Genomic DNA, 24,163 nt, shown 5'->3' on the forward strand with positions numbered 1-24,163 from the left:
GTGTATCTGTGTTTGAGTGTGTCTGCGTGTCTCTGCGTGTATCTGTGTATTTCTGTGTGTCTGTGTGTGTGTATCTGTGGGTATATCTGTGTGTTTGTGTGTCTCTGCGTGTATCTGTGTGTGCGTATATCTGTGGGTGTGTGTATCTATGTATCTGTGTGTTTGTGTGTCTCTGCGTGTATCTGTGTGTTTGTGTACCTGCGTGTCTCTGCATGTGTACAATTTTTCTGAACGCATGAGAGTGAACTGCAGATGTGGCCTCCATCGAACACCTGAGTGTGTAGTTCCTGAGAACAAGGACACCCCCCACCCAGGGTCACAGCACCAATGTCAAAATCAGGAAATTAACATAGGTCCCACATTACCTCATCTCTAGACAGCACTCAGCATTTCTTTACTAGATAAAGGACAACCAAGACGTCCTGATAGAAAACAGTCCTGGCCCAGAGTTCAATCCTGGATCACAGGCGACTCTAGTCAAGTCCCATCTGTCTCCATGAACCTGGAAGAGCGTTTCCAACAGAACTTTCTGGAAGGATGGAGATGCCCTGTGAGCCCCGCGCAGTGAAGCGGCCTCAGGCACGCGCGCCTGCTGAGCTCTGGAGATGTGGCCAGTCCAACCAAGCAAGCGCACCTGTAATTTCACTTTATTCTAATGAATTTAAATTTACTTGCAAAAGTGGCCACAGCTACTGGTTTGAACACGTGGCCCTGGAACAGCCCCGTCTTTGTCTTCCCTCACCTGACCTTCCTGAAGAACACAGACACAGAAAGTCAGGCATTGCAGGATGTCACTCACAGGCGGGGCCCGGGACCAGTGAGTCCACAGACACAGGAGGCGGCTGGGGGCCGGGCTGGGGCAGGCAGACTGCGTGTTCAGTGGGGACAGAGCTTCAGTCTGGGAAGAAGAACAAGTCCCGGAAATGCTGGCGGTGACGATTACACGGCGCCGTGAGCGCACTCGCTGCCCCTGAGCTGTATGCTCAACAATGGTTAAAATGGCAATTTCAAGCTTTGTGTATTTTACCATAATTTTTTTAAAAAATGTAATTCACTGAGCAGTCACAGAGAAACCAACAGGCAGGGAGGAGGCTGTGTAACAGCAGAGACAGAGATTAAGCAGGCGCCCTAGGAGCCGAGGAAGCCACCGGAGCTGGGGGAGGGCCTGGGACCGAGCCTCACACCCTGACCCCGAGAGAGCCCGTCCCCTCATCGGGTCTCAGACACCCAGGACCCCGCCTCCAGCTGCTTCACCCCCATCCCACCCCTGAGAGCAGCCTGCAGACCCAGGGGCACTCTGAGCCCGAGCCGCTCGACCCCTGGGCCCCCCCAAACCCCCTCCCCGAGCCGCCTCCGCCGCCCTGGCCTGCAGCATCAGACCCCCTCCTCCCCCTGCCCTGCAGGACAGTCTGCAGCTTCCAGCCTGGCTCCAGGCTTTTCTGCACACCACTCATCTCTAATTTCCACTAAGCCCTTATTTTAATTCCTCCTCAGCCTCCCATTTTTAGAGTTAATTACACAGCTCCCAACCACAATCGCAGCCGGCAAGGCCAGGCTTCCTTTCAGGGCTCGGAAGGGGGCAGGCGCATCGTGGGCACAGCGTCTGCCTGGCCTGCCCCCTCCGCCCTCCACCGTGGGCACGCAGGCCCCTGGCCTTCCAGAACCGCTCCCAGTGGCTCCCGGTCCAGCCCAGGCTGGCCTGGGACTCGACCATCAGGGAAAGAGGGGTGCGGAGAAAGCACCCAGGCCGGCATCCTCCTGGGGGTGCCCCCGCGCCTGGCAGCACACTGCACCTCCGCCATCCCTCCAGCAATCAGCCCCACTGCACAGGCAGGGACACTGAGGCCCAGAAGGCGGAGGACTTCGGCTCCAGGTCAGAAGGCGCCCGAGCCGAGATCTGAGCCCACGTCCACTTCAAGACCAGTGAAGGCCCTTCAAGAAGATGGGGGCGACTGCCAGCCACCCAGAGTCCCAGGTCTGTCCAGGAGCTCACTAGCAGCCTCCCCTGCACCCCTGTAAGGGGCCTGGTTTGAATAAGCGATAAGATCACTGTCTGCCTCACTGTACAATCAGGGAGACTAAGGCCCGGGGGCTCCCCTGCCTGCCACACTGGGTCTCCAGAGGGCACATGGCCGGAGCCTGGCCACTCAGGGCCTCTGGTCTGTCCCCCTGGCAGGCACGGGTTCCAGCTCTGGGAGACAGACAGCTGAGGGCGAGGGCTGGGGGCCAGGGGCCAGGCTGCAGCCGGGAGCTGCCCATCCTCGTCCTGTGGCCCGAGGCCTGACAGCCGGCCAGCCAACCCCTGGGGCTCCAGGGACAAGCGGCATTCTCTGTCCTCCACCTGCGGGGAATCGACCAAGGGCGGCCACACAAGGCTCTGTCCCCGGAAAACTGGCCCCGTGACAAGTGGCCCAGAAGGGAGGTGGCACTGCTGTGTCTGTGTGGGGAGCCCTGGGAGGTGCAGGCACCCCCAGCCCCAGGGAGGGCCCCTAGCTGTCCCTCACTGAGCCGGACCACCCCATCGAGAGACCGGCCGCCTGTGTCCTGGACGCCTCGCCCTCTAATCCTGGGCCCTGGTCGGCCTCCTCAGAGCTAACCGGGCTGAAATCAGATTAGCGTGAGCTCACCGGCTCTGCGGCCAGCCGTCCCCCGCCCCAGGCGCAGCCGGCCGGGGCAGCCCAGGCCTGCTGCTCACTGTCAGCTGTCATTTAGCCGTCCTGAGGCCCCAGCGCAGGGGTGCCGGGCGAGAGGGCCAAGGGCCGCATCTAAGCCCGCAGGCCCCCGCGCACCCCTGAGAGGGGATGGGGAGGCTTCCTGGCCCGACTTGAGTGGCTCCACTGGGGCCCACACACCAACCAGGGACAGCCCCACTCCAAGAAGGAGACACGGAGGCCCTGCCCCGCAGATGGGCAGACCTCAGGCCACTGAAGCCCCTCTGGTCACCCAAGCCCTCCCCCGGGGCGCTTGCTCTCCCCCAGGCAGGTTCGGGACGGCAGCCCCAGAGCGCACGTCCACCCCGCAGCACACTCACACGTGTATGGCGCTCACACCTCAGCACCAAGGGGCAGGTGCAAAGGAGGACCTGAGGCGCGGGGCAGCAGGGGGCACGGGAACCACCCACAGGGCTCGGGAAGTGGGCAACCGTGGCCCCACTCCAAGGACAAAGCCCGTGACCACCTGCGACGCAAGCCCTCGTTGCCCAGACGGACAAAGTGAGGCTCAGACCACGGGTGGGCTTCCAAGCTCCTGCCCAACAGGGTGCAAAAGGCATGATGACTGCAGGCCCTGCCCAAGGCCGAGCCAAGGGCCGAGGTCCACGGCCTGGCTGGCTGCCCTGCCCCCAGGGAGCCGTGCTGGGCCATGAGGGAGGCACCTGGCCCCAGGCACTGGGATGCGACTCACTGCTCCAAGCAGACCTGGCTCCTGGTTCCAACCCCCTGCCCTTCACTACGTGCGCTTGGTAAATCGACTGCTATAGTCTAGGGTCCGGGGGCCCCGGGCACCTCACGTTGGCTCCTGAGAATCTCCAAAGCTCCCATGTAGCAAGGGTTTCCATGGTGCCAGCTCCGGGCTCAGGGCTAGGCTACTCACAGCCTCACAGTCATTAGTGAGTCCTAATTTACCAATGAAGAGACGGAGGTCCCGAGAGGCTACCTAGTCTGCGCAAGGTCACCCGTGAGGATGTGGCAGAGCTGGGAACAGATTGGGGGTCACCCCTTGGGGGTCCTCAAGGCCAGACTGCTGGACCTGTAAGCAACCTTCATAGTTTATAGGTTTCTGAGCAGGGAGACAGTAAGTTTTTTTTTTTTAATTTATTTAATTGGAAGAGAATTACTTTACAATATTCTGATGGTGTTTGCCACACACCAACATGCATCAGCCACAGATCCTGAAAATAATACTTGCAGGAAAATTAAGTCTGGCCGGGGTGATGGGGAGACTCAGAGGGTAGGAGCCCAGCCTTTGGGCTTGACAAGGCAGGATCCACACACAGAAACCGTGACTCGGGAGGCGACAGTTGACACTAGGGCCACCTGCCTCAGGAGGCCCCGAAGCCCCTGAGCCCGGAACGTCGCTGGGCCCCCAGGCCCTGCAAGGAGGGAGCCGGGCCCCCACGGCCCCTCCAGGCCAGTGATCTGCACACAGGGAAGAGTCCCTCCTGGTCAGCCACACAGAGCTGCCCAGTGGCCACACCCTGGGCGGGCCTGGCCTTCACCGGCACCCCCACCAGCTCTCATGAGCAGCCTCACTCCTCCAAGCTGACGCCCGCCCGGGGGAGGCAGACGGCAGGCCGGCCAAGGCCTCCGGGCGATGATGCCGCTGAGGCTGCGTGCTCACGGCCAAACCACCGGGACGACGGGGAGGTGAAGGCCACCCTGCCTTGCTGCCCACTGGACGCCAGAGCCGGAGATGGACCCAGCGCGCCAGCCCCTCAGCTCTAGCGAGAACAGGCGCCCTGCATGCTTGGCCCCACCTTTCTGCGCGGCGGGGCCTCCACATCTGAAGCTCACGCTCCGCAACCAGGCTCCAAGAAGCGCCCGCACGTGGCCCCGAGTCCCATGACCTACTCAACAAGTGGCTTTCGAGCTGCGCTTCACAACGACCGGTCGCTTTCGGCCGGCAGAGCTTCGCTGCCCCCGGGGCCAGGCCACTGGGCCTGCCGACCAGAAGCCCCAACGGGCCGCTGATGACGAGGTCTGTGATCAATAAGATATGGGAAAATGAATTAATTTCCTGTGTTATTTATGCCACGCTCAGTCCAAACACCATTTTAAATTATTTCATTGCTATTTAATAGGTGTGGCTCGCTGGAATGACTTTCAAATCTGGGGCCCTTGGGGTAAATCACCAGGGGGCCTGCAGGTGACAAGCTGGCCAGATGCTCTGTGGGGTGGGGGGGGAGCTGAGACCCTCCCCTCTCTCGGTCCCAAACACCCTGGGCAAGGACCCCAGGCTGAGGTTCAAGATCTGGTAAATGAATGGATGGATGGATGGATGGATGTTTGTCTGTCTGCAGGGCACTGACTGACAGCTCGGAAAAGGCCCAGCTTTCCCCCGGCAGCCAGGACTCCATGATGGCTTTAGAGGGTCTGAAGAAGCGAACAAGGAAAGTGTTAGTCACTCAGTTGTGTCCGGCTCTTTCCAACCCAAGGGACTGAAGTCTTCGAGGCTCCTCTGTCAATGGAATTCTCCAGGCAAGAATACTGGAGTGGGTCGCCATGCCGTCCTCCAGGGGATCTTCCCGACCCAGGGATCGAACCCAACTCTCCTGCACTGCAGGCGGACTCTTTATGGTCTGAGCCACCAGGGAAGCCCGGGGCCCCCGCAGATGGCTCCAGCTGCGTGGGTGGCAATCCTGCCTTCCAGAAGCATCTCTCCCAAAACACACAGGCAGGTGGAACGTGGGGCTGGCTGTGAGCACTGATCCCTGCAGCCTCCAGTACCGTCCTCGGGGCTCTGGGTTCCAGCTGAGTCGAGTCCATAGCTTGCTATGCCCAACAACACCTCGAGCAGGGAGGGACCACGTCACCCATCTGACAGATGGGGAACCAGGCTCAGGAGATCAGGATCCGGGATTGGAACCGGTCTGTCCAATCCCACAGCCTCGGCTTCCCAAGCTGCCAGGGGCTGAGCTGCGCTGATCTCCGTGGGCAGTGCCTCTCTGCCTGATCCCGGCTCTCTGGGAGGAAGATGCTCCCCAGGGCAGCCGCCCCTCCGCTCCCCCAGGATGCCATCTTCCCACCACGGCCACGGAGACGCACCTGGATTCCAAACGCACCTGGCCTCCTCGGTGCTGAAAGAGGGGGTCCCCCTCTAAGGCAGTCCTCAAGTCCGGCCTCAGCAAGCTTCCTGAACCCCAGACTCCAGCCCTTTGTCCCGCAAGGATGCCCTGACTGGTCTCCAGGGCCCTCTGGCCACTTCCGGGAGCACTGGGCGGGGGCCTCAGCCTCCCACTTGGCCACTCCCCCCTGCCATGGCCCAGAAGGCAGAGCTGGCACGCAGGTCCCTCCGGGGCTCCGGGCCCTTCTGTGCTCAGCCGCTTGCTCACTCCACGTGGTCAGCCTTCCACCATGGGCCACAGAGGTATGGGGCCACCCGCTCACCACACCCTAGACAGTCGGCATCGTGAAATGGGGAGGGGGTTTCCCAGTGAGAATGCAGAGGTGCTCGGCTGAGCACCGGGAAGCAGGTTCTGAAAGGCTGGAGGTCAGGCTCCAGCAGGAGGGGCTGTGCCAAGCTGGTGGCGGCTGCGTAAGGCCCCCGACCCCTTCCTGATCCCAGAGTTCTTCCCCATCAACACAGGAGGGGAGACTCACCAAGAAAAACAGCGCTGGGAAAGCGCTGGTTCGGAAGGCTGAGCAGAGCGCGGCGGGGTAGCGGGGGAGCTCGTCCTTAACTCTGCCCATGGTCAGCGGACTCTTAATAGACACCCACTGCGCGCCCGCCCTGCCCCGAGCTCAGGGATCACAGACCAGAGAGCAGCAGGAACTCCTGCAGGCCCTCGGCTGAGCTCTGGACGGATGGACAAGTGAAGCGGGCTTCGACGAGAAACAGGCAAAAGTCCTGCTTTCTCCCATCTGTCCTCCCAGTTCTTGACCATTCATGCTCCTCACCGGTTCCCAGACGGTCCCACCCGGCTGGGAGTCCCCGGACCCTGGACTTGGCAGGCCCAGCCCGCTTTCAGGCGGAGAGATCTGGGTTCAAACCTCTAACCCCGCCCCCACCACACCGTTCATAGGAACCCCCCGCACCCCGTACGACCCCAGCTCTAGGCTGATCACATCTCAGGCCCCCAGACGTGACTGTCCAAAGGCTGCCTCCAAGTCTCTTTGGGAAGGTGGCCAGCTCGAGCACCCCAAAACCGGTCTGCAGTTCCCCATGCCCAGGGAAGAAGCCCGCTCTGTGAAAGCCACCTGCCTGCTCACCCAGGGGCTGGAGGCAGCACCCAGAGGCAGCGGAGACCGCCTCAAACCCCACCCCTAGCTGAGGAGTAAGTGGCCTCCACGTGTGGAAAACCAGGACATCACGTGCAGCGCTCCAAAGGCAGGGACACATGCCCTCCTCAGAAGGGCCACAAACGCTGCGGGGACCGTCCCTCGGGACAGCACCCCGCCAGCTGGGGGCCCTCGCTCGCGGTCAGTGCACGCTGAGAAGAGGAGAGAAACGTCAGGCCCAGCTATCGTGCCCTGGCTCTGGGAAGCAGCGTGTCAGTCCATCTGCTCACGGGCCACCTGCTGGGGGCCTGTGCCCACCCGCACGGGCGAGCCTGCTGGGTCAGCTCTGCCGCCGTGCAGGGGTGGGGGGGTCACGGCAGGCCAGCCAGCACAGCCCGGGGGAGCAGCGTCCAGGCGCTGCCCTCCTGCCACCCTGCTGTCCACAGACGCTACAGGAAGTTCCCAGCGGCATTCCTGCTGAGAGGCTGGAAACGGCCCCAAATGTCCAGGGCAGGAGCAGCACGTAGTAGGTGCTCAGCAAAACCTGAGCCAATACATGTGCGATTCCTGGGAAGGCTTCAGGGGGACAGGGACTGTTCCCCACCCAGCTGGGGGCTTCCTGGCTCCTGGGAAGGCTTCGGGGGGACAGGGACTGTTCCCCACCCAGCTGGGGGCTTCCTGGCCCCTAGAAAGGCTTCAGGGGGACGGGGACTGTTACCCACCCAGCTGGGAGCTTCTTGGCCCCTAGAAAGGCTTCAGGGGGACAGGGACTGTTCCCCACCCAGCTGGGGGCTTCCCGGCCCCCCAACTCTCCTCCCCCCACACCGGCCTCACAGGCAGCGCTGCCTTGGGCTCATGGAGCGGGTGCTTATGTGGGAGGGGCTGCCGGTGGGCGATGTATCTGTGTGGCAATTAACAAAGCCAAGCACATAACCGTCTGCAGGTGGTCATGCACCGAGAGAATTGTGTCTGAAGCCCAGGCAGGTGGAGGCTAAGACATACACACATTTTTCCTGTTTTGAATGGGACTTTATTTTCATCACACAGCCGGCTGCGAGCCATAAATGCTCGTCAGGGAAAGAAGGCACCTCCCCCTCCAGCTGCCCCAGGAGACCCCACAGGAGGCGAAGCGGCCAGGCCCAGAGTGCAGAGGCTGGACGCCTCCCAGGCTCCGTCTGCAAGGAAGAGGCGGCCTCTGGGACCCATGGGGAGAGACGCCGAGGCCCTGCTTCTCCGAATACCTGTGTCGGGGTCTCCAACCTGTGGGGAGCCCCCACACAACCCTTCACTCGGTCCAAAGTTCACCCCTCATGCCCCCAAAGAAGCATGCGTCACACACAGCCCAGGTGCTGGGGGCCGACGGGGAGCCACGCCCTCCGTGGGGAAGCCCAGGTAAGGCCCCACCCGCCACACCTGGGCCAGCTGCCCCCTTCCCTCCAGTCCTCAGGCCTCCCCAGCACAAGGGACGCCCTTCAAACAGTACATCAGCACTGGTTTGAACGAGGTACCAGCTCACACCCCTTAGGGGCAAAACCAATGACGTGTTGGTGAGGACGCGGATAACCTGGACCTTGGGTGCTGCCGGTGGGAAGGCGCCCGGCACTGGGACAGCAGAGCAGGCTGCAAACAAGAGAAAGCAGTCACCACAGAAGCCAGGGACTCTGCTTCTGGGCGCACACCCAGACGAGCCGAGAAGAGGGCCTCACAGCTACCTGCATGCCCGCGCTCACAGCCGTGGTGTTCGCAACAGCAGCAGGAAGGCGTGGAGACCACCCACCCATCAACAGATAGATGGATGGGGACTCCCGTGGTTAACACTTCAGCTTCAAAAGCAGGAGCCAAGGGTTCGATCCCTGGTCGGGGACGTAAGACCCCACATGCCTCAGGGCCGAAAACCAAACCAAAAGCAGTACTGTAACAAATTCAGCAAAAACTTTAAAAATGGTCCCCATTTCTCCCTATATATATAAAGAGAAAAAAAGATAAATCAATAAACCACACACGGTCTATCCCTATAACGTGATATTGTGTCTGACACACAACACAGGCTGAACCTGGAGAACGTCACGCCCAGGGAAACAAGCCAGTCACCGAAGACAAACACCACAGGGTCCCGCCTGTATGGACGGGGCCCCTAGAGTCGCCCGGGTCACAAGGCACAGTGGCGGCTGTGGTTCTGGAGGTGGGGGAGGGGATAGGAAGCTGATTAAGGGGTGAGTTTCAGTCTCACCAGACGAAGGAGCTTCGGGGTGGACGGTGTGTGTGCACTAACAGATGGCAAAGGCGGCAGGCGTGGCTGTGTGCATCTTACCACGGCCAGATCAACAAAAACCTGCTCTGAAAGCTTCAGAGCCCGGATGGTTTCCAAGGCCTCCCCTTGGTGGGACCCCCCCCAAGACCACGAGATTCCTCCTGGGCCACCCACCCGCCACGCCATGCCCTCCACCCCAAAGCCCTGGCCTCATGGGAAGGACTCTGGCTCTCCTGGGAGGAAAAGCAAAAACAGCCTCAGTGACGGTGGCTCAGATGCGAAGGAATCTGCCCTACAGTGAGAAGACCCGGGTTTGATCCCTGGGTCAGGAAGAACCCCTGCAGAAGGAAATGGCAACCCACTCCAGTAATCTCGCCAGGAGAATCCCACGGACAGGGGAGCCTGGAGGGCTACAGTCCATGGAGTCTCACAGAGAGTCAGACACGACCGTCTAAGCGTCCAGATGGATGGACACAGAGGGTCTGGGGGCCTCAAAGCAACAGAGACACAGGCCTGTGGGGGGCAGGGGTCCAGGGAGCTGTGTTTTTCTGAAGAGTTTCTATTTTTCCAAGCAGTAGGCGTTACTTTCAAGACTCCTTATGAAGATTCCCCCACTTTGGATGAAGCCTGGAGCAGTGGATCCCATGAATGGACTGAACACAGCCCGGGAACCGGCACGGCAAGCTTTTCAAGACGACACCTTCTGACAGGCAGAGAACCCGGATGCCAACTCAGAGACTGCACTTTCTGGAAATTCCAGCCACACCAGCGCCAGGCCCAGGGCACTGGAGTCGGGGCGGGAGGAGGGGCGCATTGTTTACCAGGCGAGCAGCTGGGCTCTCTCCTCCGAACTGGGGTCAGGAATGTTCACAGCTGCAGACTCACCCCCACCCCCACCCGGGTGGGAGCCAAGCGGGGGAGGGAGGCGGCACCCGGGCCTGAGGACACAGCCGGTCCAGGGAAGGCCCAGCCGTTTGCAGGCAGAGAAGCTGACGGCCCGCCGGGAGCCACCTGCCCAGGATGCGTGGGAGGACACACAGTTCCCCCGCCCAGGTGCCCTGGGCCTGGAGTCCACTGGGGCTCAAGCTGCAGCCAGTCCTCCTGGCCTTTCCCTTTCCTGAAACCTTCACCACTTGAGGTGCTCCCGGGCAGGAATAACCATCCCGCCTTGGTCAGGTGGGGAAACTGAGGCCCAGACTGGTACTGAGGGGTCTGCCCCCTCACCAGCTGCCAGCGGGTCCTGGGCAGTTTTAACAGATGTTTGGGGGCACCATTCCGGTCGATTTGGGGATTGAAATAAAGCAAAATCCTATAGGATCTCCAACCCTCAAGCCTAAAGCACCACTAACCACTCAGGGCCTTTTTCTGCCCAGCTCCTTGACTTCTGCTATAAAAAAAAAAAAAAGCCTGCTGGGAATAACTGGCAATCCCGAGTCCCGACGCCTGCTCGCTCGAAGCATGCGTGTCCGGCTCAGGCTGGGGGCTCGCAGTCTCCCCGAGGCCGGCTGCTCTTCCGTGTCCCACGACTGTCCACCCTCTCCTGGGGCAGTCCAGGCCTTTCCAGAGTTTCACTATTATATCTGCAGGGCAGTGAGTGGCTCCGTTCCTCTGAAGAGATTCTCTCTTGGGACCAAAGGCTCTTCCTCCAGTAGAGGTCCAAGGAGGGGAGGCCACCATGCGGGACTGTCATAGCCCACAGCCTCAGTCCAGACGGGCTCCACCAAGCGCCAAGGTGGCGCCAAGGAGGACCTCAGAAAGCCCCAGGCATCCATCACCCACCTTCAGTCATCCGTCCACCCACCCATCCGTCTGTCTGTCCATCCATTCATCCATCCATCCATCTGTCCATCCATCCATCAATCTGTCTGTCTAGCCACCCGTTCATCCATCATTCAAACGCCTGTGAGGCCCACCTCTGTGCAGGCACAGGTGCCCCAAGCAGGGAAGTGAACGCCTTTCCCCACCCACCATGGACGAGAGCCCCTTAGTCAGACATGAAACCAAAGCTCCTGGGTCCGGTCAGTGAGGTGCCCGCCCACCTGCCAACCTGCCCCACCCCCACCCACTCCGGTGCTATTTCTGGGAGGAGGGGGCGGGTGCAACCTAGGGAAGTGAGAGGTCAGCCAAGCGGCTCAGGGGGTGAGAACTCAGTACAACGACCAGCTCCAGACCACAGGGACCCCACCAGCCCATGAGCCCCACGTCCACCCCCTCGACCTCCTGCCAAGCCATCTCTGCTTGGCCAACCTGCACCCGGCCCCGCCAGCCAGCCCCCTGCCCTCCTGGGGGCACCCACACCTCAACATGCACCTTGCCCACAGTCCCAAGCCAGTCGTTCGTCAAGGCCAAACCCTACACCCCATCCCACCAGGAGCCCAGGTACCCAGCCAACGCCTGGACAGGAGAAAGAGGAAGCAGAGTGCAAAGCAGGGGGCCAAAGTGTGCTCCCTCCCCCAGAACAGCAGAGAAGGCCACGTCTTCACCCTAGATCTTCAGAATGTGACCTTATTTGGAATCAGGTAAAGATGTTGAGACAGAATCATCCTGGCTCAGGGTGGACCCCTCACCCAGTGAGCAGTGTCTTAAGAGAGAGGAAAGTGGGTCTGATCCCTGGGTTGGGAAGATCCCCTGGAGGAAGAAATGGCACCCCACACCAGTATTCCTGCCTGGAGAATCCCACGGACAGAGGAGCCTGGCGGGCTACCGTCCCTGGGGTCACAGAAGAGTCAGACAGGTGAAGCAACCAAAAATCAAAACCAAAGCAGACACATGCCAAAGAGAAGCCACGTGCAGACAGAGGCAGAGGCGAGCCGGGGCGGCGGGGCCACTGACAGCTGGGAGAGGCGGGAGGGACCCTCCCCTGGAGCCTCGGAGGGAGCCCTGTCCTGCCCACACCTCGACTTCTGACCTCCCTCCGGAGAGAAAAGATGAGGATGGCTCCCACGGTAAAGCGTCTGCCTGCAATGTGGGAGACCTGGGTTCGATTCCTGGGTTGGGAAGGTCCCCTGGGGAAGGAAATGGCAATCCACTCCAGTACTCTTGCCTGGAAAATCCCATGGATGGAGGAGCCTGATAGGCTACAGTCCATGGGGTCACAAAGAGTCGGACACGACTGAGCGACTTCATTTCACTTCACTTCCGGAGAGAAAAAACTGTTGTGTAAGCTCCCAGTCTGGACGCCTGGACACAGGAAGGCCCGGGCGCGCTCAGGGCAGGGCAGCCACCTCGAGGCCCTCAGAGGAGGCGCCTCCTTTGCTCTAGTCCAGCCGCCGGGCTGTCGCCCCCTCTGCTCCACGTCTCTGGGAAGACTCAGATGATTAAACCGGTTGGGAGCCCCACCCTCCTGAGGTCTGCCATCATCTAGCACTTTGTGACGGCTCTGGCTCTAGGATCATAGCGCCTGCGTCGTGGGGCAAGGGTGGGGAGTGCTAAGGTGCTGTCAAGGCCGCCCCTCCCAGGCTAGAGCTGAGCGGATCTGCGGGAACTTCCAGCATCTCACAGTTTACATTCGGAACCACGAGAGACTTACTCCCCTGCCGCCCCCAAAGTGCCCTCCGGTCTGGACAAGGGCCCAGGGGCTGCTTACCCACAGGCTCGCCCTGAGCACTAACCCAAGGGACCTCCAACCAGAGAATCGCTCCACGAGGCTTCGCCCCAAACCAGCCTCCACTGGGCAGCTCGGCCAAGGGCTCCCTCGGCCGTGAAGCCCAGCACCCATCTGCCGGTGGGAGGGGTGGCAGTGAGCTGAGGGCATCACGTCTCCTCTTCAGTGGGACTCAGCTAACGCCAGCCACACAGAAAAGGGAGGCACCCGAGACGAGGGCAAGGTTCTCTCCTCTCCGCAGACAGCGGCTCATGTGGGACGTTCCGCGCGTCCAGGCCCTGAGGCTTCTACAACACCCTCTGTTCACTAAAGCGGTGCCCGACCCAGGGAGAAGAGACTCAGAGAGGAGAGGCCCACATCCTGGGATACCGCGGGGTAGCGATGGCTCTCTTGGGAACACAGGCTCCCACGTGATCCCAAGGGGTGCACCAACAGGGTGGGTGGGGCGCCGGGCACGTGGAGGGGGAAGCGGTCTGAGGGCGGAGTCCAGCTGGCCTTGGGAGGAACCCGGAGAGGGAGAAGCAGAAGGCAGGCACTCGGGAGGGGGCTGTCACACGGCCAGGTACCCCGGGTACCTTCCCTTGCACCAGGGAAGGCAGATAAGCAGGACAGATATATGAGATGACACAGAATGAGAACACCAGGGAAGGCCGATAATCAGAGCGTGTCCCCTCCACGCCCCACGGCCTGGCAGGCGTCCCTAACCTACCTGCTCCCCCCAGCAGCCACGCCCCAGCGGCCCCATCCTTCTCAGCACAGGCACGCTGGGCCCACGACTGGAGAGTGGAACCCACCAGTGAGGCTGAGCCCGTGACAAGGAGCCAAGGGCAGCGGAGGGAAAAGGCAGTCCTCTCACGGGGAGTCTGGCTCTCCACCGAGTGGGCCGGCGTCCAGAGCTGGCCCAGGCTCCTCTGAAGAGAACCAGCGTCGGGAAACGCCCGTGTCTGGAGGTGCAGGCCCCACAGAAGGACTAGACGCCCCTCTCCGCCCTGGCCAGGGCTCAGCGGGGGCGTGCCCCAGGCCCCTGCCCCACGCGCAGGCAGGCACGGCTCGAGGACTGCCACAGCCACCCACACCCTGCTTCCCGCCCCGGAGCCGGGCTGCCTGGGAGAACAGTGGCCAGGAGGGTACCAAGGGGGCCGGCTGGCTGACCGCGGGCTCCCGTGGACACACAGCTGCGGCCGGCCACGTCTCCCGTGTCCAGTCCCCGCCCCGGCCAGCATGGAGGACCACGTGGCCAGCAGCCCCTCGCTCTTTAGGAAACAAGGTCAGACCACGCCTGAGCCGCCGGGGACAGGCCAGGGAGAGACGGCAGGCGGAATCAGCACTGCACACACCAGCGGGTGTGAACGAGCGTGGAGGAGTGGCCACCGGGCCCCGGAGGTGCCTGTCACTGCAGCCACCCGAGCCTGGAGGGGGAAGGCGCACCCCCAGAGTGCCTCCACCCTGACTGGTGCAGAGCCCCAGCACCCCCACCTCCTCACGGCTCAGTCCCGAGCCCCTCCTGACGGCCTTCAGTCACCATCGCCCTGGAGCGGCGGGGGAGGCCTTGTGGAAGCCAGAGTAGGGGCAAAGAGGCCACAGAACGAGCCGGCCCAGCGCCAGAGGGCGAGAGCAGGGGGAGGGCGGGGAGCAGACCACAGTGGGGCCCCAACCCAGCTGCGCCCACCCACCCCCGTCTCTGACCCTCCTGGGCATCCACAAGCAGAGGCTCCAAAACGCTGCACAGAGAGAGAGGCTGAGGAAAGAGGAACCTCCCCCCTCCCCCGCCCCGCCCTGCGACTCCTCGCAGGAAGGTCAGGCCGCCCGGAGGCGCCCACCCAGCCCCTCCAGCCCAGCCCAGGGAGCCCAGCGCAGCCGGGAGCCACGCCCACTGGCCAGGCTCCACCCACGTGCACCTGAAGCCCCGCCTCACCGCCTAGACCCCCGCGGAGGGGACGGGGACAGCCGTCAGGGATGAGCTCTGCCGCTCCCACTAACTCCTGGAACCGTTTCCAGAGATCCTCGCTTGCTTTGCGGGTGGTGTTTGTTCCAGCTTCCAGTATTCTTTCGCTCAAGTTGTCCTCCCTGCTCCCTGCTGCTACCCTGGAGGCTGATTCCCCGGTCAGGTTTCCCGGCTCTTGGGTCACCTTCCTGTTCTCCTGAGGTTCAGCTTTTCTTTCTCCAGATCTCAGTTCCACCTGCTTTACTGAACAACGAAGTTTACCCTGTGCAGTTTTAATGACAGTTACTCTTCGGGGGAGTTGGGGGGACTGGCCACGCTGTGGGTGCTGTGCTTAGTCGCTCAGTGGTGTCCGATGCTTCGTGACCCCGTGGACTGTAGCCCGCCAGGCTCCTCTGTCCATGGGATTCTCCAGGCAAGAACACTGGAGTGGGGTAATGCCCTCCTCCAGGGGCTCTCCCCAACCCAGGGATCGAGCCCAGGTCTCCTCATTGCAGGGGATTCTTTACCAGGAAGCCCACTGATCATTCCCACCCATAGATACACTGTGAATTACCACTTCTTGGAGCAACGACCCTTCGAGAGCTGTGAGGGCATGACCAGGCTGCACCCAGAGGGCTGGCCCCTCCCAGAGCGTGTGACAGACGCTCTCTGCACAACCCCCTGAGGGACACAGGCAAGTGGGCGCCCCTTCCCTCGAAACAAGCACCATCAGGGCCTGCACCCGGAGGCTCGGTGCAAAGAGCCTTTCCTCCCTGAGGCTTCATCACTATCATCAACCAGAGCCCTGAACCCACAGACCATGAACCCACAGAAGAGTCGTTAGCTCGGGCTCGCCAGAAACCCAGAGGACGCCACTGCCTGGAGCCAAGGACGGTGTTTGGGGAGGGTCGGGGCGCCCTGGGTGGACACAGCCCCTGCCTCTTGAGGACAGGCTCTTTAAGGGAGGGGCCTTGCCTCAGACGTGGCCTCAGAGAGGCACCCCTGACTCAAGAATGCCAGCTGGACCGAGCCTTGGCACAGGGAGCTCTCAGAAGGGCTGACCCTTAGCAGGGGCAAACAGAGCACGCTTTCTAAAAAGGAGGGTGGTGGGCGTCCAGTCATGGGGCCTGGGGCGTCAGCAGCTTCCATACACCAGGGAACCCTGAAAAACGGTGTAAAATGCCACGAAGGCTCCGTCAGATGTAAACACAGCAGATTCCATGTCTCGCTGGGAACACCGCCCGAGAAACGCCGACACGCGAAGAATATGCGGCTCCCAGTCCCCGCTGATGTCACGAAAGTGAGAAGGTGAGGACACCCCTTCCTTGGAGCAGATGAAAGAAGGTGCGTGGAAAGGCCTCTGGAGCAGGTGTGGGGACGAGACAAGCAGATTCCAGACAGCAGACCCAGCCTCGTCCCGTGACTAACACGGGGAGCTTCTCTGGGCATCAACTTTCACAGCCATACATAACTCGGACTGCAAGGAGATCAAACCGGTCAACCCTCAAGGAAATCAACCCTGAATATTTATTGGAAAGACTGACGCTAAAGCTGAAGCTCTGATACTTTGGCCCACCCGATGTGAAGAGCTAACTCTTCACATCAGGTGGAAGGTCTGAAAAGATCCTGATGCTGGGAAAGGCTGAAGGCAAGAGGAGAAAGGGGCGACAGGGGACAAGATGGCTGGATGGTTATCACCGACTCCTTGGACAAGAGTTTGAGCAAGCTCTGGGAGATGGTGAAGGACAAGGAAGCCTGTCGTGCTGCTGTCCATGAGGTCGCAAAGAGTCAGACACGACTGAGCGACTGAACAACAACCGCCTCGGGTACCAGACCAGTCAGCCTCAATCCACGTGCGTATGAGCATCTCTGGCACGGCCCCCACCAGGTCTGCAGAGGGCAGACGCTCCAGGGTCCGTGCTCATGGGGTCCTTCTTGGGGGGTGGGCGGGGGCTGGATAAAGCTGCACCTGTGTTCAGAACCCAGACAACCTGGTACCCTCAGAAGCAGAGGCCGGGAGAGGACATCCCCCTCGCTCTCTGACGCCCAGGTAGAGCCAATCAGAGATGCCCCATCCTGACACCCCGGGCTCACCCCTGGGTCAGCCCCCACCCAGGCTCGAGCCTTGAAGATGAGAGCCAGACCGCTGGCTCACAGGCAGCAAACATCCACTCACCCCCACGGAAACTCAGCCAGGCTGCCAGACCACCCTACACAGAGCCCACTGCGCTGCTGTTCCCTGATTAAAGCTTTACTAGATCAACAGCAATAAAGCCGTCCCAAAGAAAGCCATCTGAGGCAATGCCCTTTTTTAAGAAAAACCACTCTCTCCACAGGCAAAAACCACTGAAAAATAACACAGCTACATCGAGGCAGTTTCGCTGGGTCTCTGCAAAGGCCCTCCTGGTGTTACCTGGAGGTGAACCAGGTGCTGAGGGTCTGTCCGTCCCCAGAGAGCTGGGACACGGCACGCCCACCCCACGCTTCTGGGTGAGAACGTCAGCGCCTGCTTATAACCTCCCGCGTGGACCGCGGACTTCGAAGCTGGTAGTGGAGTGACGATGGCGTGGCGAGGAGGAGCGGTCTGGAGTCACGCCCCTCGCCAACCAAAGGCGTTTCTTCCGACGGCCGGCTCTGCGGGAGGATTCAGGGTTTGGCACGCGGAGGCCAGGACACCAGGATGACCACCCCCTCAACCCCAGGTCCAGCCTGGACACTGATGTGGTCCGTCACACAGAAACCGGAAAAGCAGCCGGAAGCTCAAGGCCAAACAGAGAGCCCAGCGGGGGTGGGGCTGAAGCATCCCCCAGCTCAGCTCAGGGCCAATCTGGGACAGCGGCCGGGAGAGCCTGGCTTCCCTGGGCCCTCGGCCAAAGCCACCCTGAGCCCCGAAGGCTGGATCTCGATGGGCCCCCACCCTACGGCCCCCGCCAGCCAAGCCCCCCATCGGGGCACCCTCTGCGGCGTCCCACGTCTGAGGGATGGCCAGCCCAGCCCACCCTCCTCCTGGGCCGTGAAGCCGTCTCCCTCCCTCCTTCCCCAGCACTGCACCCCACCGAGCCCCTCCTCCCCAGCCAGTGCAGGCCCGGTCAGTTTTCCTGCGGGGGTGACCACATCCGCCTCCACCCCAGCCTCCCTGACTCTGGGCCTGCCCTCCACTCCCAGCACTGCAGACACAGCAGAACTTTCTGGAGCGAAACCCAGGCACATGGAGTTCTCTCCCACCCCTTCTGGGACTTCTTGGCCCCCAGGATGAGGCCACCCACCCACCGACCACACCCTGCCTCCTTCAAGGCAGTGGTTTCGAGGCCCTGTCACCTCCCCGAGGGATGACCCCTCCTCCCATGGGCCTTCCCCACTGCCGTGCTCCTCCCAGACTCTGGACCCCTCAAAGGAAACACAGTCTCACCCATCTCTCCCTCACCCTGAGGGCCAGTTGCTCAAAGGCTTAATAAATCGTTCCCTAAGAGCCAGACAGTCCAAAGGACTGGTGCCAATTGCAGGAAGAGGTGGTCAAATCCAGGAGGTCTTCCTGGAAGAGGTGAGACTTCCAGCAGACTTTATAGAACAGAAAGCCCCAACAGTGCTCGGGAAGGCAGGCCCTCGAGAAAAGAGGCAGCCCACCCCCACCCCGTCATGCCAGGAGAATCCCACTGCAAGCGACGTGATCGCCATTCGACTGACGGGTGCAGAAAGGCCCAGGGCCAGGTATCCTCCAGGGAGAGCCCCCCTGTGGCCCAGCACGGTCCCCGCACACCACGCAGTGACTCAGACAGAAACAAGTGCCTGGCGCGTCCTGGAGAGGGCAGTTTCCAAAGTGGAGGGTGGGACCCGCTCGTGACCCAGCACCCACCGGGAGCCAGGGAGCAGGCCCACCCGAGGCCAGAGACCCCGGGATCTCACACAGCCATGGAGCAGCCCATTTTACAGAGCAGCCAAGTGAGACTGCGGGGAGCAAGGCGACGGAGGCGCTCGTCCAGGGCCCACGTCCGCCGTGGGGCAGGCCCAGCCCGGCTCCTGGCCACCCTGGAGGAGGGGGCACAGCTAGGACCCACTGGGCTCACAAGCCCCCTGGGTGCCCACGGGCTCCAGGCTCCAGGAGGCCTCTCCCCCAGGCCTGGCCTTGGATGAACCCACACATCCCCAGGAGGCCCAGCACCTCCCTCCGTCTTCGAGGCCCACCGCCAGCCCCTGGCCGGCCCCATCTGAGGACATTCCCACTGTCCTCAGGGACCCAGGGGCCGGCACAAAAGCCCCAGCTCCGCCCCCCCCGCCCCACATGTCACAGTGGCCTCAGGTGCCAGCTGAGCCCGCAGGCTGGCGGTCTGGCCGGCGAGCCCCGATCCTGCAATAAATTACCTCCCTGGCGCTCTCGTGTGACTCTACAGCTCGGCTCGGCCTGAGCCTGCCTGGCTAACAGATGTTTCGTTTAAGCAGCTAAATTACCACAAGTACACCCAAAGAGATGACAGGCCAATTTCTCCCAAGGTTTATTTGCATGAGGAGGGAGTAGTGGGTGAAAATTCTATCTAGACTTTTTTCGGGAAAAAAAATTTTTTTTTTTTAAGACACACGAGTTGAGTAAAGAGAAGGGGTGTCAGCCCACAAACTGCTGATGGGAGAGTCCCGATGGATATAAATTCCCACCTCGCAGGAGCCCTCTGCGTCCTGCGGGAATGGCTGCAGAGGCCGCAGGTGCAGAGGCCACAGCAGCGCAGCTCCACCTCAAACGGGTCGACGCAGACAAAGCCCCGTGCTTTCTGAGCCTCAGTTTCCAAACCTGTCAAATGGGTGCCAATGATGCCTACGCCACAGGGCTGCCCTTTGCCTCCACCGTGTGACTAATCGTCACCCCCTCAGCATTGCCAGGAGGCCCAGGAGGAGCCCAGAGCAGGCATGGCGAGACAGGGGGCTCTGTCTCACCCAGGGGACGTCGGAGGCACTGGACACTCCCGCTGGAGACGTGGTCCCCACCGCCACCCAGAGGTGCCAGCCTGCACCCCCGGGAGCCACCAGATGGTAAAGCAGGAGCAAGGCTGGGGGCCAGAGCCACTCCATGGGGCGGGGTGAGACATGGCCGTGACACTCTGGCCTTCTGCCTGGGCCAACCACTTCCCACCACCAGCAGGAGGCCCAGGCAGGAGGGAGGGGGCAGGAAGGGGACCCCAGAGCTGGTCCAGGGAACGGCCGGGCCACAGCCACAGGGCCACAGCATCAACAGAACCCACTGTTCAGGCCACCACACTGCCTGTTTCCTGGCCCTCGGTCAAGAGGCAGGCAGGGCTCCCGCCAAGCAGCTAGGGTGCACAGAGCCCTCGGCCGCCTCAAGGAAAGTGGACTCGGGGCCCCCAACAACCAGAGGCGGTGGGCGTCATCACCCAGACGTATTGGGATGCAGGGAGGCCCAGAGAGGGCACGGGGGAACGCAGACGGAGCGGGCCTCGTGACTCCAGAGTCCACTCCAGGTGTCCACGCCTGCGCTTGGGCCCAGCAGTGAGCCACCCTGCTCCCAAGAAGCAGAGCCGCACAGCCTACCGCAGAGAGAAGCCAGACCGTAAGCACACACACACACACACACACACACACAAACACACACACACACACACATGAGGGCTGCGGACGGTGCGGTTCACAGCCTGGGTTCACTGACTCGGTTATTCACTTCAGACAAGGCGTGCGTCCTCCACGGCCCACCCCTCAGCAGCGGCCACAGAAACAAGCAGGAAGCACACTGCCCGCACGTGACCCTCCAGCGGGTCGACCCCCAGCTCCAGCCTCCCTGCAGCCCTGGGGGTGGTGGGTGGGGAGGCTCCGGGAATCTCGCGTCATCGGCCAACTCAGAGTGGCCGAGATGCTCCGGGACACCGCCAACAACCCACGTGGCTCGGGGAAGCAGACGCCGCGTCTGCAGGCTGGTTCCCAGAGATGATCACAGCTCCCGGGACAGCCCTCCTTAAGGAGCGGCAGAAGAGGGGCCTTGTCACCCAGACACAGAGACTCACGGAGTCAGGCACTAGGCGGCTCCCCTCAAGAGTGAGTCCACACACTGGGCTTCCCCTGAGGAGACTCCAGAAGCCCCAGAGCGTCTCCCTTCCACAGTCATTTCGCTCAGTCGTGTCCGACTCTTTGGGACCCCATAGACTAGACAGTCCATGGAATTCTCCAGGCCAGAATACTGGAGTGGGGAGCCTTTCCCTTCTCCAGGGGATTTTCCCAACCCAGGGATGGAACCCACGTCTCCCACATTGCAGGTGGATTCTTTACCAGCTGAGCCACCAGGTAAGCCCCTTCCCTTCCACACTTGGAGGCATCTGGGGAAGAATGGATGGCCCATTTTACAGGTAGACCAACTGAGACTCAGGCACAAAGCAAGTGGCCCGAGGCCTCCCTAGGGCCCATCTTTTCTCATCACCTCCAGGAAGGCATGTGGGGCACAGGGCATCAGGACACGGCCCTTCTGCACACAGAGGCTTCCGTCTGCTGGGCACCGGGCCCAGCCTGGCCCTGAGCTTGCAGGCTCGAGCATCTTCCCCTTCAGCCTCACGATCCTTCTGAGCAGGAGGAAGCAGTGTTCTCCCACAAAACTCGGAGACAACGGGAGACTTACCAAGTCAGACACCAGGTAATAACAGGCTCAGGTGCCTGCAAATGCCTGGCTCCCTCCCATGCCCCCGGGTGGGGACCGTCATCCGAGGACCCACCCCTCATAGAGCATCTGTCCCCCAAGGCCACCAGCAGAAACCCCCCAAGCGCCGTCTCACAGGCAGGAACAGGAGACGGAGAGAAGGAGCCTCGACCCACCAGGGCAGGAAGATGTGGCCAAAGAAACCGTCCAGCCGTCAATCCCCAGACGGCCCATCAAGGGCAGACCCCTCATTCCTGGGACCCCACCTGGGCCCCCAGGGACGGTGGCTGGTCAGATCGACCCATCCCATCAGCCCCCACATTAGGGTGCCCCCTGTGCAGGAAGGCAGGGTGTCGGACATCAGTGAGGTGAGCGCCCAGTTCCTACTTGGCCTCTGCAGAGACACGGCCGCTGGGCCAAGAGGACAGACAATCGAGGAGGAAGAGGAGAAAGCAGGAAGCAGACTCAGAGCCAGAGGCTGACCAGGCTTGGCCCGGCCTGAGATTGATAAGCCAGGAGTGGGGGCTAGGGAGTTGTAGATTTGTTCTAAAATACGCCTCCCCACCCCACCCTCACCGAGCCAACTCACACTCATTCTGTGAGGCTCAGCTAAAAGGCACTTCCTCTAGAAAAGTTCCCTGCCCCCACATAGACTGGGGGGGGCCCCCACACCCCTGCCCCACCTAGACGGGGGCCCCCACACCCCTGCCCCCACCTAGGCTGGTGGGGGCACACACAGCCCCAGCTCCCCCGCCCACCCGACACGGAGCCCCGAGCAATGATGGAGCCCAGGTCTTCCCCAGTCTCCTCCTCCACCGACTCCCAGGTCATCCACAGCCACCTTCCGAAGCCAGCCCGGTTACTGCCTACAGAGGGGCCCGGTCCTTCTCCAGATCCTCTGCCAACAGGGACTCCGGGGAAAGCTACCGGAGCGGAGAGAGGGAAGGTGTCACGTCACCACCTCCCGACCCGCACAGACAGCCACTTCCCTCAGCAGCGGCAGGCGACATCCACAGGGCTGACCACCCCGGGGCCCGACGTCCACCCCGGGGCCCAACACCCGCAGGGCTGACCGCCCCAGGGCCGCCCAGCACTGCTGTCTGCCCAGAACCCAGGAGCGGTGACAGGGGCCCGGGTTCCTCAACCCCGGGCCGTGCCCCTCGAGGACAGTCCCCCCGAGTGCTCGGCGCCCACGGCAGGAAGCTGCTGCAGGAGGCAGGCCACGGCCCCCGGCCCCCTCCCGGCCCCCCTGGCTCACCTCCCGTCTCATCTTAGGGCGGCTCCCCGGGCCCAGCCTGAGACCCCCCCACACGGGGGTGGAGTGGGGCTTAGGCTGGATGTTGGGCAGATCTTGCCACCCAGAGGAGCTCATCCAGCTTTCGGAACCCCTGCGGTCAGCACCCGCGTCCCCAGGCTACAGACAAGGCAGGTGATTTACCCAACATCACAGGACGGACCAATGACAGACACAGTCTCTCCCTTCCCTGTCCTGTGTGGACCGGGGCGGGCCCCGCGGGCCTGGCTCACCCCACAGGCGCCGTGGGCTGGCACTGCTAAGGGCCCACGGAAGTGTCTTAGGTCAGAGACAATACTTAAATGTTTCAGATATCTAAATACACTATTCGGGGGGTTCCCTGACAGTCCAGTGGTTACGACTTCAGCTTCTAACACAAGGGGCATGGGGAGGGAGCAAAGACCCCATGTGCCTCGGGGCCAAAAAAGTGAAACAGAAACAGCCCTGGAACAAATTCAGTAACGACTTTAAAACTGGTGCACGGCAAAAGACTCTTTAAAAGTAAGCAAGTAGACGCTATCCGTGTATCTGCCTTGACGCACCTGCGGTCATCGGACGTGACTTGACATTCCTTTCGGAGGAAGGACCAGCTCGGGGGCAGGTGTCCAGGCCATGCACCTCCGTGAACTCCTCTCGAAATTCTCCCCGCAACCCCACGAGGGCAGTGCTCCTGTTCATTGCGTTAAGGCGTATAGAACATGGGCCTCCCTGGTGGCTCAGGGGTAAAGAACCCGCCTGCCAACGCAGGAGACAGGGCTTCAATCCCTGGGCCGGGAGGATCCCCTGGGAAGAGGAAACGGCAACTCATTCCAGTGTTCTTGCCTGGAGAAACCCCTGGACAGAGGAGCCTGCAGGGCTACAGTCCAAGGGGGCGCCAGAGTCAGCCATGGCTTGACGACCAAGCAGCAGCAACCCATATGAGGGACTCCCTGGTGGTCTCGTGGTGAGAACTCACTGCTTTCACTGCCAGGGCCTCGGTTCAATCCCCGGTCGGGGAACGAAAACCCCGCAAGCCTCACAGCCCAGCCAAAAAAAGAAAAACACTAACAAAATCTAGAACCTTCCCATGCTGTGCAACGACTCCCGCTATTAATTCCAGAACCTTCCGTCACCCCAAACAGAGCTGTACCCATTGGCAGTCACCCCCCTCCCCCGCTTTCCCTCCCACACCCCTCCCCGGCGACCAGCAACCTGCCCTCTGTGTCCGTGGATTTGCATGTCCTGGCATTTCACAGAAACAGAATCACGCGGCGCTTGTCCTCCTGTGTCTGGCTCCTGTCACTCAGCATAACGTTTCTGAGGCCCACCCATGCCAGAGGGTCTCCGGGCTTTGTTCCCTATCTATGGCTGAGGGCACCCCAATGACTGGTTAGACCACACGCTATTTACCCATCACCTGCCGTGGAAGAGGCTCCATGAAGGTCAAGCTCAGGGGCCCACAGAGATCCGTGGCAAAGCCCAGGCTCCAGCCCCAGGCCCTCGCCACACCGACTGTGACCCGCCATCGCGCGAGAGGGGTGTCTGGTCCCT

The 24,163-nt window shown here is 61.6% G+C and overlaps 1 protein-coding gene across 12 annotated transcripts in view; it reads right to left on the minus strand.

Annotated features, from left to right (window-relative positions):
- VAV2 (vav guanine nucleotide exchange factor 2) overlaps positions 1 to 24,163 on the minus strand; it is a 171,752-nt gene that overhangs the window by 137,623 nt on the left and 9,966 nt on the right. The window lies entirely within an intron of this gene.

Source organism: Oryx dammah, unplaced genomic scaffold, assembly GCF_014754425.2.
Source record: "Oryx dammah isolate SB20612 unplaced genomic scaffold, SCBI_Odam_1.1 HiC_scaffold_25, whole genome shotgun sequence".
Lineage (NCBI taxonomy): Eukaryota > Metazoa > Chordata > Mammalia > Artiodactyla > Bovidae > Oryx > Oryx dammah.